The sequence below is a fragment of the Colius striatus genome, chromosome 1 (assembly GCF_028858725.1).
Source record: "Colius striatus isolate bColStr4 chromosome 1, bColStr4.1.hap1, whole genome shotgun sequence".
NCBI lineage: Eukaryota > Metazoa > Chordata > Aves > Coliiformes > Coliidae > Colius > Colius striatus.
Genome location: NC_084759.1, coordinates 137,130,874 through 137,145,078, shown reverse-complemented (window position 1 = coordinate 137,145,078; position 14,205 = coordinate 137,130,874). Strand labels below are relative to the sequence as shown.

Genomic DNA, 14,205 nt, shown 5'->3' with positions numbered 1-14,205 from the left:
AGACACACGGAAGCTCCAGTTGTCATCTTGTGAGGAAGTCTCAAAGCTAGTTGTGGTAATGCAGTACTTAAAAATGCCCACAGTACCGCCCTACAGGGGCATCTCTGGTGAAAACTCCTTCCCTTTTAGGATTAAAAATACTAGTGGCTAGCAGTAGACTCAAGGAAGGCCCAGTTAGCACCTTTCACAGATCCCATTGAACACAGCTGTCAAGATGATAATCACTTTCAGACAGTGACATTTTTCATGAATGCTACAGTTTGAAAGGAGCATTTTTTTTAACTGCTATCCTTCCCTCTCCTTTCTGTCAGAAGTTGGTTATAATCAATTGGCACTCGTACAACACATTTTCTAACCAGCCAAGGTTCTTTAAAATAGCTTCACCTACTTCTGTTCTGATTTTTCAGAGGAGGGATTTTTGAAGGCAGAGGAACTGACATGCCTCACCCAGTCACATAGGAATCAGTGATGGAGATGCAGCCGGAACTGGGCATGAGTCCTGTTGGTTCTTTCCTAAGTTGAGTTTTCCTCTGTGCTTAAGTACTTTTTCTTCTCCCATTCGTTTGACATCCTTTACTAGAAATTTGCTAATCTCAGGATTATGCAAGGGAGCATATTTTCAGTCATGCGCATGCATACACAAGCACCGTCTGGGTATTGATTATCAGGGAATTGATTACACCAAGAAGAGTAAAGATGTGAACCTTTGAACTACAGTAACAAGCAAGATGGCACTTTCCACCTCTGTGGAATAAATCTGTTCCAAAAAGTAATTCGTTTTGCTACAACAAAAAATGTTCACCTATGTGCATTATTCCCTGATAAACTATGTAAAAACAGAAATGATAATCCTGCCACCAATCAATAAGCTGCTTTTTAGGAAAATAATGGGTAAGAAGGGTAAACAGGTTGTAGGGGTAGGTAACATGAGAGTAGGATGTGATTTGTTTTCAACACTGTTCCAACTATTCAGCAACTAAATGGATTGCAACTCTGCACAGAGAAAGCTGAAATAAGAAAAGTTAACTTTTCAGTCTCCTGAGTACTTCGAGAGATGCTACCAATTCCTGAGTAAAACATTCTTACCTACTTTAAACCAAATGCTAATTATTTAATTCTCCTGAAAGTGGTGAGCCTTTCAAAACCTCAAAACAGGAGCAGCCTAACTACTATAAGCAGTGTGAAAGCTTGCTACTTCATAGCTGATGCTGTTCATGGCTCCTGTGAGTCTTCCCTGGTGCCTCTTACTGTCATTCCATGGCTGTTATTGACCCTTTTCCTCCCATCCATTAAAATTCAGCCTATGCTTCCTTATGGCTACTAGTTATTTCAGTCACTTTTGTCTTTGAAAACCTCCTTACCAGAAAAGGAGGTTTAATAAATGAGCTGCATGAATATCTTTACTATTGAAGTATCAGTATCTAAGAAAAAGAAAAGAATATCCCAGATATAAATGGCTGGTGTCCGGGTGATAAGTACTTCAGGAATATTCTATTTGGAGAGTCCTTGCTGTGGACTCTTGGATTTGCTCTTTGTCTGCAAGCCTGGCTTCTAATCCCTGCTCTGGGTTTACAAATACCAGCCCTGCTTCTGTTTTAGAGGATTAATACAACAGAGTATTATTGTAGATTTTTTTCTAAACAAAAGTCCATCCTAGAGACCTTCTATTTTTATTCCAGTCTTTTCAGTTTGTTTTGAAGTCAGTTAAAAAAAACTGCACAAACTCTCAACTAATTCAGAGTGCCCTAACTGGGCTGACAAGAGTTCTGTGTGAGGCTTTGTGGGTTTTTTTAATATGCCTAAGATACTTAATTCTGCAGCTTCCACTTGATTTTTCATTTCTATCTTGATTTCATTCTTATGGCCTGCCATCTTTTTTTCTGGCCTTCTTTCCTGCTTTGACTCGTCTGTACAGTGCCCTGAAATTGGTGCTAGGGGAGACTTAGCCTAGTGTTTCCCTGCCCCAAAGCACTGCTCAGGGACTCATCATTTATTCCAGCAAATGCTGGGATAGTCCCATGCTCAGTCATACTGCAGGCCCTGGGCTCTTCAGCTACAGCAGAAGATAGTACACAATCAGGTATTTCAACTATATGGTCAGAGAGAAAATAAGCCCATTTAAACCAATTCAAACCAAAAGCTATCTTTTTCACCAGTGAAATCTCAAGTTTGTCAATAGCTGTTCTTCATATAAACATTTTCAGAAATAGATCATTGATTTACTCATCTCTTCATTTAGTCTGAAGGGAAGGAGTTCTACGGGAATCAAAAAAAGATTTAAAAAAAGGCGTTCCTGAATGACCTTCATTTTTTGGCAAGTGGCTTACAATCAAGTCTTATGTGTCAGAATGACTAAGAGTGAATGGATAGTGGGACACATGTTCTCCTTGAAAGCTTTTATGTGCTGTGATGTGAACTGGGGTAGCTGGATCACCAGTCATATGGTGTATGTCTTAAAATAATGTTGAAATGAAACTCTTTTTAAAAATAGTATACAAACAAGTAGCATAAGAGGGTTTCTGTGATTATATGAACATAACATTTTCTTTGTGGGTTTTTTTTTTTTCCTGGTGACTGAAACTGAGCTCCAGAGAAGCTATTTAGGGACAGATATAAGTGCCATTGACTTTAACTCAGATAGCAGGTATGTAATTGCTTTTGAATAGTTGCATCAGTTATGTGACAGTTAGGATCAATATATTTAATATGTGCACTACAAGTTTTGCTTTTCTGCTGAGAGAGGGCTTTGGATGCTTAAATGTTTTAGGGGTATCTGTGCCTTTGACTTGATTAGCTGCGATCTGTTTCTCACTGAGGTTTGGCATATGAAACCTCTAACAGATTTCGACAGATTTTTGTATTTATATATTTTTGCTCTTTCATGTAGCTGATACCTAGTACTTCCTATAGCTAGATGATATTTCCATATTGTCTATAATTATTGTTTATGTGATATAGTTACAATTCTGACTTCAAAGGATCATTATATAAAGCTGTAAAGTTCCACAAAATAGCTCTGCAGTGTAAAATACCATGATGTAAATTATGGCATACTTATCATGTGTTTCTTATATTGTGGAAAATTTTCTTGTACCACAGAAGCAAATGAAAACACTATAAAGGTAATGAGTGTTGGTTGTTTTGGGGGTGGGTTTTTTGCCCCTCATGTTATTATTTATAATTTCTAATGCTACGTCTTGCATCCTGTTTCACAACAAGAGTCAAATATTCTTGTGTAACTGTTAAGGAAGTTCGAGCAATTTGTCACAAATGAGGATAGTTCTGATTTTATATACTAAGAAAATAAAAGATAAAAACCAGTCTCCTCTCCTGGATGCAACCTGACTGCCAGAGTAGTTCCCACAGTACTATACAGATAGCTAGGTTCATTTTGGAGCATCCAGCTGTGAGGTGACACACTTAATGCACCAGTGATCTGATCCAGTATAGAAAATCTTTGGGGCCTGATTCTCCAGTGCCTCTCACCTTGTGCAGCCATTTGTAGTGAGCAGCCTGAATGCCTACACACTGTAAAGGCAGAATATAATATATTTGTCGCTGCTTGTCCTTCACTACATATCGGTAGCCACACAAGAAAGTGTATGAGGTGAAACAGGCTTTAAGTTCCCAAGAGAATTTTATTTGTATGGAATTGTAAGACTCTGTTTTCTTTAAATGTAAAATATAAAAATGTATGAGCCTTCTAGGCAGTGATCTTACGAGCATTACTACAGGACACTTGCAGAGCAACAGAACATATATACATTTAACAATGTGCAGGTGTCATAGTCAAAACACAGACTAGCACAAGTGCTAAAGCTGAGCTTTTCTTCAGAAATTCAGATCTTGATAGTTGGTTTAAAGGGTTGTTTACCTAACCTAGCAATCATTTCAGAAAGAGAGTTCCAATACCAATTTTAAATCAGTGATTGCCCTTTTACAAATACAAATGGCATCTCATTGCGTTGCAACTTCCTCTCCCTTTTGTTTTTATGACAGTAATTTAGTGAGATTAGGAGCTGTGTTACTTCACAAAAGATGGCAGTGAGAGAAAACCACTTTACATGAAAAATGTTGTAGAAAAACTGTATGGATCTATGATTTTTCTAAGAAAGATCAACAGAACAAACTTCCTTTGGCTGGGGATTTGCCCACTTCTTTACTTAATTTTTGTTTCATTTTGTTATGTTTGTTTACTTTTCTTGAGTGTATTATTTACTGTAAACAGGCTGGATGATAAACCTACAGCAACTATGCTAAATATTAAACAGAGTCACACCATTTCCTTCAATTTATGTTAATTACTGCACCTTAATATTAAAGAAATACCTGAAAACATTTTATCTTGTGGCACAAATATTGATTATATTAAAAATTAGAGACTTTTGGTAATGACAGGAAATTGAATCATTTTTTCTGTCCCTTTACAGCATTTTTCTTTCGTTTTTGTTTAAGGAGCACTGTAGAGAAACTAATCTTAATAAAGCAATATATACAAATCCCTACTCCATCACTGCTGCTAAGACATGAAGTGCTTAGTCCTGCTAAAACTTACCCACAGGAACTGACCTCTACTCTCAGACATCACAGATGACAACTTTTGATAACTTCTTTGTTTCAGTTGATCACCATTTTAGAAAGTAGGGCTAGATTTATAAATGAAAGCCACCTGCATTTGGAAAACTACGTGCCACCTGAGGCACCACAATTTCTTCAACTTATAGAACACCCAAACTCCTAACTGCTTTGAAAACTTTACGTTGCTATCCATGCTTGAACTTTATGTGCACACTGTGCACAATGCTACAGTGTGCTGACAGGCTTGGATTACTTGAGGGTCTGGAAGTACCACACTTGCCCTGTCCTAATGGTATGCTCTGACTAATTAGTCCTACGCGACCCCCACTGAGCCATGCAAGACACACTCCTAGTGGTCTCCATACATCAGTAAGCATCACCACATGGTTTCTTATCCTTCCAGTGCTTCCGCCACCTCCAGTGGAGGCTTTCTGGATAACACTCTTAATTAACCTGGTGGTGGGGTAAACAATCAAGAGAGAAAGGGGGCAGTTGGGATATATGCATGAGACTACCAGCTGTGAGTCTTGACTCCCTGTCTGGCTTTCACTAGCTAAGTAAGTGAAGCTAGGATTTGGGGGTCAGTCTGCACTAGGCTACAGTATTTCTTCTCCTTCTGTATCATAGCATGAAACTAGTCTTGAGATGCTGTCACTTGATCAGGTGTTCTGGCATCAAGAAAGGTATGTTTGTCTATTGGGGTATAGGTGGGAGAGGCATAAAATGTTTTCACAGCCTTTGTAGCACCCTGGAGTTGTGGGTAGGCTGAAAAGTTGGATTTGGAAACGGAATATATGAAAATATATATTTAGTATTTGTCATGGTTTGACATGACAGCCTTTGCTGGTAAGGGGGAAGGGACTGTAAAGATGGCTCCTGTAAGAAGTTGCTCACAACTCTCCCCAGCTCTGAGCCAGACCCACTTCTGGGGCTGAGCCAATTAGACGCCTCCACGATCACTTTTTAAGAAGAAACCAGAAGAGGAGGTTTCTTCCTCCATCTTCTTCCTTCTTCTGCCCCTTCTTCTTTTCCTGGCTGGTGGTGGTGCAAGGAGTAGGAACAGTGAGAGAAACAACCATGCAGACTCCAAGGTCAGTGATGAAAGACAGGAGGAGGTGTGCTGTAGCAGAGACTCCCCTGCATTCTATGGAGAGAACTGGTGAAGCTGAGATTTATTTTCATTTCTTTAAAGACCCTGCATCAGTGGTAGAGACTCATTTTGATAATGGCCCCAGACCAGGGGCAGCAATTCACTTTTATTAAAGGCCCCAAGCCAGGGACAGTGACTATGGCCGGAGGAGGCCGTGTCCTGTGGGGGGAACCCAACCACTTCACTGCAGACGCCAAGCCAGGGGCAGTGATTTTCTTCATTAAAACTATAGCCAGAAGAGGCCGTGTCCTGAAGGAGGGAGCCTTTATCATTATGGCCAGAGCAGGCTGTGTCGCGAGGAAGGGACCCAATATCCACAGCTGTACCTGTGGGGAGGAACCCACGACAAAGCAGCTCATTAAACTTATGCCCAGAAGAGGCCTTGTCCCGAGAGAGGGACCCTGTAACTGCAGAAGCTGCAACCGTGGCAAAGAATCCACGTCAGACATATTCACCAAGGACTGCATCCCATGTGAGGGAACCTGTATCAGCAGAAGCCACAGCTGTTGGGAGCAACCCACACCAGAGAAGTTCCTTAAGGATTGTGTCCCAGGGGAGGAACCCCCTGTTGGAGAAGGGGAAGAATGCCAGGAGTCGTCCTCATCTAAGAAGATAGAAGCTGCAGAGCCCATTTGTGAGAGACTGACCACATTCCCCACTCCCTGCCCCCCTGAGCTATTGAGAGGGAAGGAGGTAGAGATATTGGGAGCAGTGAGGTGGGCCCAGGAAGAAAGAAGGGATGGGGGAGGGAGATCTTCAAGTGTTAGTTGTAATTTTCTCATCATCCTACTCCCTTTTTGCTTTTATTCCGTTCTGTTTCTTGTAGGATAAACTTTCCTACTTTCCTCTCTAAGTCGAGTACTGGAGTCTGTTTTGCCTGGAACCATAGTTGGCAGCGAGCCCTCCCTGCCCTTGTCTTAATCCACAACAATCTTGCTTATCTTTTTACTTCCATTTCAATGGGACCTCCGCCATCCTAAAGAGGGTGGGCGTGAATGGGGGCACGGAGCGAGAGACTGTCGTGGTGCTGCTGTGCTAGCTGGGCCAAACCATGACAGTATTCTGTTAGAATTTACTAAGGCTGAAATGAAGAAATCTGGAACTTTGCAATTACATTTGTGCCTAGGAAAGCAGTAAACCTAAACAAAATGTTGTGGGGTTTAGGCCATCCTTCCTTCTCTTGAGGAGTGGTTGGGGGCAGGACTTCAGATGTGAGCTCATAGCGAGAGACAGATTAGGGAGGATACGTCCTAAATTGTATCTTTGTAATCCCTATGCAGGGCCCACTTAACTGCTTGACATGTGAAAATATTGTGTTAATGAAGTTCCAGTCTGCTTCTTAAATCCATCCTTGTGACTGTCTTTATTCATCTGTGTGTCTTGATTGATTATGCTTATTTTTATAGAAGTGAGTAATCTCACTGAAATTTAAGAGTTACTAATGGTAGCATGATAGATGAGTATTGCTTGGGCCTTTAATCCATTATTAAAACTGAAAGCTGTTTACAGATTCTTGTGATATTTTATTTTTTTACCCAGTGTGGACAACTAAAAGAAAGTATCCTAACTTTTTCATCTGTCTTGCTTTTCTTTTTATAGTTGGTATGCCTGCAATAGTTTAAATTACAGAACACGTAATCAACATTTAATTTAATCAACATTTCCTGTTTCTCTCAGATTTTGTGCCCACCTTCTACTAAAAATAAATGTATTCCTTATTTAGTTAATAGGACCTAAATGTGACATCCAAACTGCATTTAAGGCAATCAGTTATTCAGCTGAAACATGACTCTCTTATTTAGCTTGAGGAACTAGTTAACAAGAAGCTGCATAGAGAGCCCTATTCAGTCACACACCACTACCATGCTTTACGTTCCCTAGGAAGTTATTTGGATGTCTTTTTGAGGTATCATAGCTGGGATTCTCTGTTGCCACTGGGGCAAAGGAGACAGGACCTGCATAAAAGCAGAGTGCTTCAATTTAAGTAATAGACGCTTTTCCAACAGAAATCAGTGCAAGGATCACCCTGATTTTATTACAGAGAAGCAGATAAGCAATGCTGAATGTAAAAAACAAGAGTGATACATTGACTGATTAGGACCACATAGGGGTGTTTTTGTGCTGATGCCCTCTGATATGAAAACAGATGTTTGGAACTTCCTAAGTGGTTTCTTCATTTTGATATGGCTTTAAGGTTATCGCAGTACCTCAATAATTGGATTACTCTGGCACAAAGATAATGTTGTTTTACAGGACTCAGGCTTTGTTCTTCAATGCTGTCATTTATACCTCTGAAAGGTAGTAATAAAATATTTCCATATGAGAAAGGTAACGCTTTACACCAGCTCCTGTGAAAATGAGTGTGCCAAGATTCAATATAGTAAGAAAACTCGAGTGCTGGAGTAGCTCATGAGGAGTGGTAGTGAAGGGACCAACTAAAGGAGAACTGAACCCATGTCTTTTCTCCTTACTGAGTCATGCCTAAAAAATGTAATTGTTGAACTTGTAAATTCGGGAGTGGGGCAATTTAGTGAAAGTGGACCTGTTTATAAACCACCTTTGCTCTATATGCACAAATTGATTTCTAGGTGCACACAGCTCACTGTAAAGGTGAGTGACACCTTTCATTTAAACACATTTATGTTCCATGAACACTAGAACAGAACCAGGCTCAAGCTATGCTTCCCTTATGTTGGGAAGTTGAAAGTTAGCCAGAGCTCTGAAAATTTCAGATTTAAAAGAGGCAGCTAGTTTTGCACAGCAGCCTACCTTTCATTTGGTGTAAGTTGCACTAAAAATTTTCTTTTGTGCTTGCTTTGGTTATTCAGGGTGGAAAAGTGGCTTGAAGCTGTGCTCCCAGCTGTGTCCAGCCCGTGCGTATTAACATTCAACATCCTGTGCTCTCAAATATGCAGAGCTATATAAGGAGATATCATTAGGTTCTATTAAAAAGCATTTGGTCTACTGAAAATTTTGAAATGAGTCAATGCAGAAATGGTAACATCCTTCCTTTAAATAAAAAAACCCACAACAAACAAAACCAGAATTAATCCTCAGCGATAAATTGTAAAAATTTAATGATTATTGGCATTGACAATTATTGTTTTTAAAAGTGTTTCAAAATAGAATGATAGAGTCCTGGAAGGACGAAATGTTCTCATTATTTAAGAGAAACTCAAATGCAGCTAGTACCAGTCCAATGGGGCTGAGTTGGTTTGTTTTTTTTTTTTTTGTAATTCTCCCTTCCACTGAACACCTTAATCCTATTGTAGAAGTAGAAAAATACAGCTCCTGTGGAGAACATAATACAATCTCACACCATTGTGCTTTTGATCTTAAATAAAATGTACCTGCATTCGGCTTCTTCTCTTTGCTCCAGATTAGTCTTGGACCCAACCACTCTAATTACTTTCTTGTGCTGAACTGCAAGGAGGAGCTGACAAAAAGCTAGTGGGGGGAGGTGGGGTCCCCCCCATTTTTTTATGGGGGAAAAAAAAAAGGATAACAAACATATAAATGGAAAAGAGATCTGAAAGATGTTGGGAGAGCACACATACCCTTGCAGCCTAACCCAAAGAACCCTGTCCCTAGGTCCCTAGGCTTGAGACCACCTGACACAGAGTGGAGCTACATGCCTAAGATGAAGCAAAATTGGGTGCTTTCTGTTTTGGGGTTTGGTTTTGTTTTTTAATACAAATGGGACATGGGCCATTACTCATCTGGCCTGCTTGGCTTGCTGCAGCCAGGCAGCAAACAGGTCCCGAAAACAGGCCACAATGCAGAGCTCAGTAGTCCCATTTCTCTGCTCCTCTGGCTTTAAGAGGAGTTATGGGGCTGGGAAAGAGTTACAGGAAGGCCCATTTAGGCAGCACTGGGCCAGCCTCATGCCAGGCAGCAATGTGTTATATCTGCGTTGCTCCCATCCCACCCACAAAACTCCCGTGGGAGTTCCTGCCACAGAGGAAGCCAAGAAATAAACATTCCTCCATCTCTCTCTCTTTTTTTTTTTCCCCAGTCAGGGTTTCCATCCTCTCTCCCCACTCCTACAGAGAGGTCTGAAGTCTCACTGAGTCAGCAGTGGTGAATATTATCTGTGCTGTTAATGGTTTGCATCTTTTGGCATCAAAGGGTGAAATCATTTAGGGACACACATACACACACTGAAAAGATCATATACAATAATGCATCCAAGCAGAAGGAAAAAAAAAAGAGGTTGTAATGCTCATGAATTCCAGATGATGACTTTTGAGATCCCCAAGAAGGCAGTGAAATTGTTTGATTGTTCGTGTTAATTACTGGACTTGTCCCAGTATCAAATATTTGTAGAAGATAAGACTTCCCTTGTGGAAATGAATAATAACCGAACTTGCTCTTTTTTAACAATTTGGCTCGGGGTGCGTAGGTCTGCGTTTCCCACTCCCGGGCTCAAACCTCGTCCAGTCGGCTTTCCTCTCTTCACGAAAGCACGTGCACAAAACCGCTCAATTAAAAACAAAAGACCCCGTAAGTAAACGACACACATCTTACTTGCAGAGCCTGACTTTATTAGCGGCGGTGGGCTCCCTCGGTCGCTCCCCCTGTTCCTCCGCTCATTCCCGCCGACCGCGGACAGGGGCCCGTCGCACCCCGACAGCTGTACTGAGTACAGGCAGAACAAACGGTTGCCGAGAGGAAAACACAACCCAACCCACCCCACACACCCACACACATACCCTCACCCAGGCGCGAAGCCCCGGGAGCGGCCGGGTCCCCGCGGGTGGCCGGGACGAGAGACCAGCGCGGGACGCGGCCGGGCTCACCCGAGGAGCGGCGGGGAGTGCTGGCGGAGAGGAGGAGGAGGTAACCGGGGGGTCCGGGGCAGAGATGGGCTGCTGAGCCAGGCGCAACACTCGCTCCTCGCCTGCCCGGGGGAGCAGCGACACAGCGGGAGCTCCGCCGACCCCTCCGCCCCGGGGACGGATTTCAGGCAACTAGGCGGAGGGCGGAGAGCTGCAGCCCCGCGGCGGCCCCCCCCGGGCGGGCGGGGAGCCCGCAGGCCGCCCGTCGCTGAGGTAACCCACTCGCGGGACCCCACACTGGCGGAGCGGGCGGCGGGGAGGGCAGCGGCGATCTTCAGACCCGCCGCGGCTGAGGAGCGCGGGGCGGCGTCTCGTCACTGGCCTGCGCGGAGAGCGCGGAGCGGAAAGGCGCACGGGGACCCCAAACTTCTGCTTTCCCCCCTCGGGTACCTGCGCAGGCATGGGGTCTGCGCCCGGCTGGGGGTCCCGGAAATCAAGGGAGAGAACTGAGGAGAGAGGTTGCGGCGGGGGTCCCCCGGGCGGCGGTGCGTGCGGTCGCTCCGATGTGACACGGGTTGCCGGTGCAGAAGGTGCCGGCGGACACGCACACGCCCACGGACACGCAACTCGCGGGTGTTTACCCTTAGCAAAGAGCGGGAGGGGGACTGCTCCTCGGGAAGGGACCCGGCAGCGACGTCCCCGGGACTCGCGACAGCCCTGCTTGGTGAAGTTCCCGGAAAGGAGGGCGAAAGGCGGGAAGGGCTCGGTACCCCCCCGCCGCTTTAAACCGCTCGTTCAGCCGTCAGACAGCCGTCCTCTCCGAGGGACGATGGTGATAGCGTCCGCGATGGCCATTACCGGGCTCTGCAGCGGCGGCGGGCGCGTCACTTACCGCTAGCCGCCCCGCCGCTACGTAGGGCCGCCCCGGTGCGCGGCGGGGCGAGCGGCGACAACCGGAGGGGAGGAGGTCGGGGCAGCCCCCTCCCCGCTGCTGCTACCTCGCCTTCCTCCTCCGCCTCCTCCTCCTGCCTGCCCGGGTGCCGGCGGCGGCCAGGCGCGGCGCGGCGAGGCGAGCCTCTCCTCCCCCATTGTTCCCGGTCTCCCTCTCCTGTTTTTCTTTTTTTTTCTCCTTTTGTTATTTGCACTCGCATTGTGTTGTTTGTCTCTGAAGCCGCCTTATGACCAGCAAAGGGATTTCACCTCGTCCTTGAGAGACACACAGAGAGAGAGAGAGAAGGGTGGAAGGGGGGGGGGGGGGGGGGGGAAGGAGGGGAGAGAGAAAGGAAGAGATCACCAAACACCCATCTCCCGGTCCCTCCCCGCACCTCTGCCTCTCCCCACCCCGCCAGTGTCTCACTTAGCACCCCGCGCCCGGAGGAGACATTGCAGACAGCGGGTAGGTGCGCGACCGCCACCGTTTGAACTTTCTTCCTGGCTGCAGCCGCTCATCTGCGGGCGCTCCGTACCCCGCGGGGCTCCCCGGGCGGCGGGGGCGGGCGGGGAGTGGGCGCCGCTGGCGGGCGGGGGAGGCGGTGGGACCGGCTGTCAGCGCGGCCGGCTGCCTCCCAGGCGCTCGCACACCTCTCGAAGTTTGGCACAACTTGTCACGCCCCCCCCTTCCCGTCCTCCTCCTCCTGCTGCTGCCGCCGGGGCTGGGGGCAGGCCGGCCGCGGTGCCCGCGCGCGTGTGTGTGGCAGCAGAGCCGCTGCTCCGCGCCCTGCCCCGGCATGGCTCAACCCTCGGGATCCCGGCGGACAGGAAGCTTTAAATTATTGTAATTGCCTCTCCGTGCTTGCGTGCGTGAGTGCAAAGCGGCGGCAGCCGCCGCGCCGCTGCCGGGGAGGCGCGTAGGGGCGAGCAGGGGCTGCGCTGCGGGGCGTGGGGGGCACCGGCGAGCCGGGGGGGCGTGAGGCAGGCAGCGGGTGAGGGGGCAGTGGGATGAGGCTGTTGACGTCTATGCCTCGTTTCTGCTGGAGCCGGAGGATGACTCCGTGGAAGGGGCTGAAGGCTCTTGGTTCCCTCGTTTTTGCTGTTTTTCTCTCAAAAAGAAGACAGGTCAGGGAGAAAAATGATCTTTCGCTGAGGGTGCGGAGCACGGCTGCGCTCGGCCCCGCCGGCCCCCGGTGGGCTCACCCCGGCACCGGTGGTGGGAGCGAGCTTTGCCTTCTCAGAAAAGTTAAGGGACTTTATTCCATCCGCCTGCGATCCTAGAATAACCGGAGCCGCTTGCCGGGAGGAACGTGATCGGCTTTTCCCCGGGGATGGCATGCTGCCTCAGCCATGTACTTTGGTCAAGGGTAGAACCAATAGCAAGCTGTGGGATTTTGGGTAATAAGTGTGGGAATCTGCGAGAGGAGTAGGTCTAAGAGTGATTTGTTTTCTTACTGCTTATGAATAATGGCCTCGAGCGTTTTTGTGTGTTTTTTTTTTTTTTTTTAAACCAGCAGGCCAACGAAATAGGCACGTGGGAGATTTGTAGGCGTTCAACATCGCAATCATCATCATCAACAACAAGAGTACAGTAGGGATGTCCAGGAGGACGGTGTCTGATGAGAACTCTTTTCTTTTCGAGGCCAGTATCACAGACAGGTACAGGTAGCTTCTGTTACCGTTGCTACCGCTTAACTCTTGTGAAAGGAAAGCCAGCAATATCCTAAAATTAGAGAGGAAATGTTTTTGTGTTTTGCTGTATTGGTGTAGATTTATTTATTTATTTATTTATTTAAAATACAGCTACATTTTGCTCTATCTCTGTCAAAGAATGGAGTATTAACTATACTTCAAATTAAAAAAAAAAAAAAGTTTGGTTCCAGCTGTAGAACTTTAAGATAATGTGTCCTGCCTTTCCTCCTCTCAGTTTAAATGAAGCTAGCTGCCTGCAGCCTTGCTGAAGTGAGCCACTCAGATTAAAAAGCAACTTCTTATAAATGAGGAGCTAGTGCAGAGTTCTTTGTAAAAATATTTGATCCCCTGAAACTTACCTGAGAACAGCTACTTGTGCCTGCTGTTATTTTTATACCCTCTTAATCCTTCCCACTGCTGGAAAATACATTATTGCCTAAGAAACAAGTTCTTCGTCCTGCGAAATGCACTATTTACGACTATTAAATTTGGATTAAAAGAGGAGATCTTTATTTTTATATCTATTTTTTAAAAATTAAGCTATAATATCTGGCCATGTTATAGCCAGCTTTGTTTGACAAGGTTTCTCCAGCTGAAGAGGGAGAGGCTGACATCAATGTGTTGCATTTTGCAAAGGGATAGCATGTCTATTCTGACAGAATTTGAACATGAGAACCTGATAAACACATGGCCATTATGCATGGAAATCTCACAGCAGAGCTTTCTGGGCTAACTTAAACTGTTCTGGTTGAGAGTTACACCTTAAGGAGTACAGGACTTGAAAGCTGCAAGTGTCTTATGTAAACAGATGGACATTTGAAACATACTGTTTTAAGTTAATTCAGTTAACATGTGGGTGCACATGTATTTGATTTAGCCTAGTGTAAGTTTCTGTTAGTGATGGGAGCTAATACATGGTTTTTTAGAAAGAAAATAAAGGCCTGTGAATTTTGTCTGTATATGTTGCAGCTCCAATTGTAGAGATTTTTGGGGACTGTGATCATCCTGTTATTGCGATCTTGTAGTACCAGATGAGACTTAACAGAATGCCTACTGTTTTTCGCTTCAGCATACAGG

General features: G+C 45.3%; 1 protein-coding gene and 1 long non-coding RNA gene across 4 annotated transcripts in view; one reads left to right on the top strand and one right to left on the bottom strand.

Moving 5' to 3' along the window:
* Positions 1-10,251: 10,251 nt before the first annotated feature.
* On the bottom strand, positions 10,252-12,062 carry LOC133626954 (uncharacterized). Its single transcript, XR_009819855.1, has 2 exons — positions 11,864-12,062; positions 10,252-11,712 (listed from the first exon to the last, which is right to left on the bottom strand). It is a non-coding gene; the product is annotated as an uncharacterized LOC133626954 (long non-coding RNA).
* SOX5 (SRY-box transcription factor 5) overlaps positions 11,813-14,205 on the top strand; it is a 652,738-nt gene continuing 650,345 nt past the window's right edge. For 2 of the 3 annotated variants that reach the window (XM_062009253.1, XM_062009270.1), the window contains exon 1: positions 11,813-11,902. The gene's annotated coding sequence lies outside the window, so the exon portion shown is untranslated. Of the gene's footprint in view, positions 11,907-14,205 lie in introns of all 3 variants that reach the window. The other variant, XM_062009262.1, reaches the window with a different exon arrangement.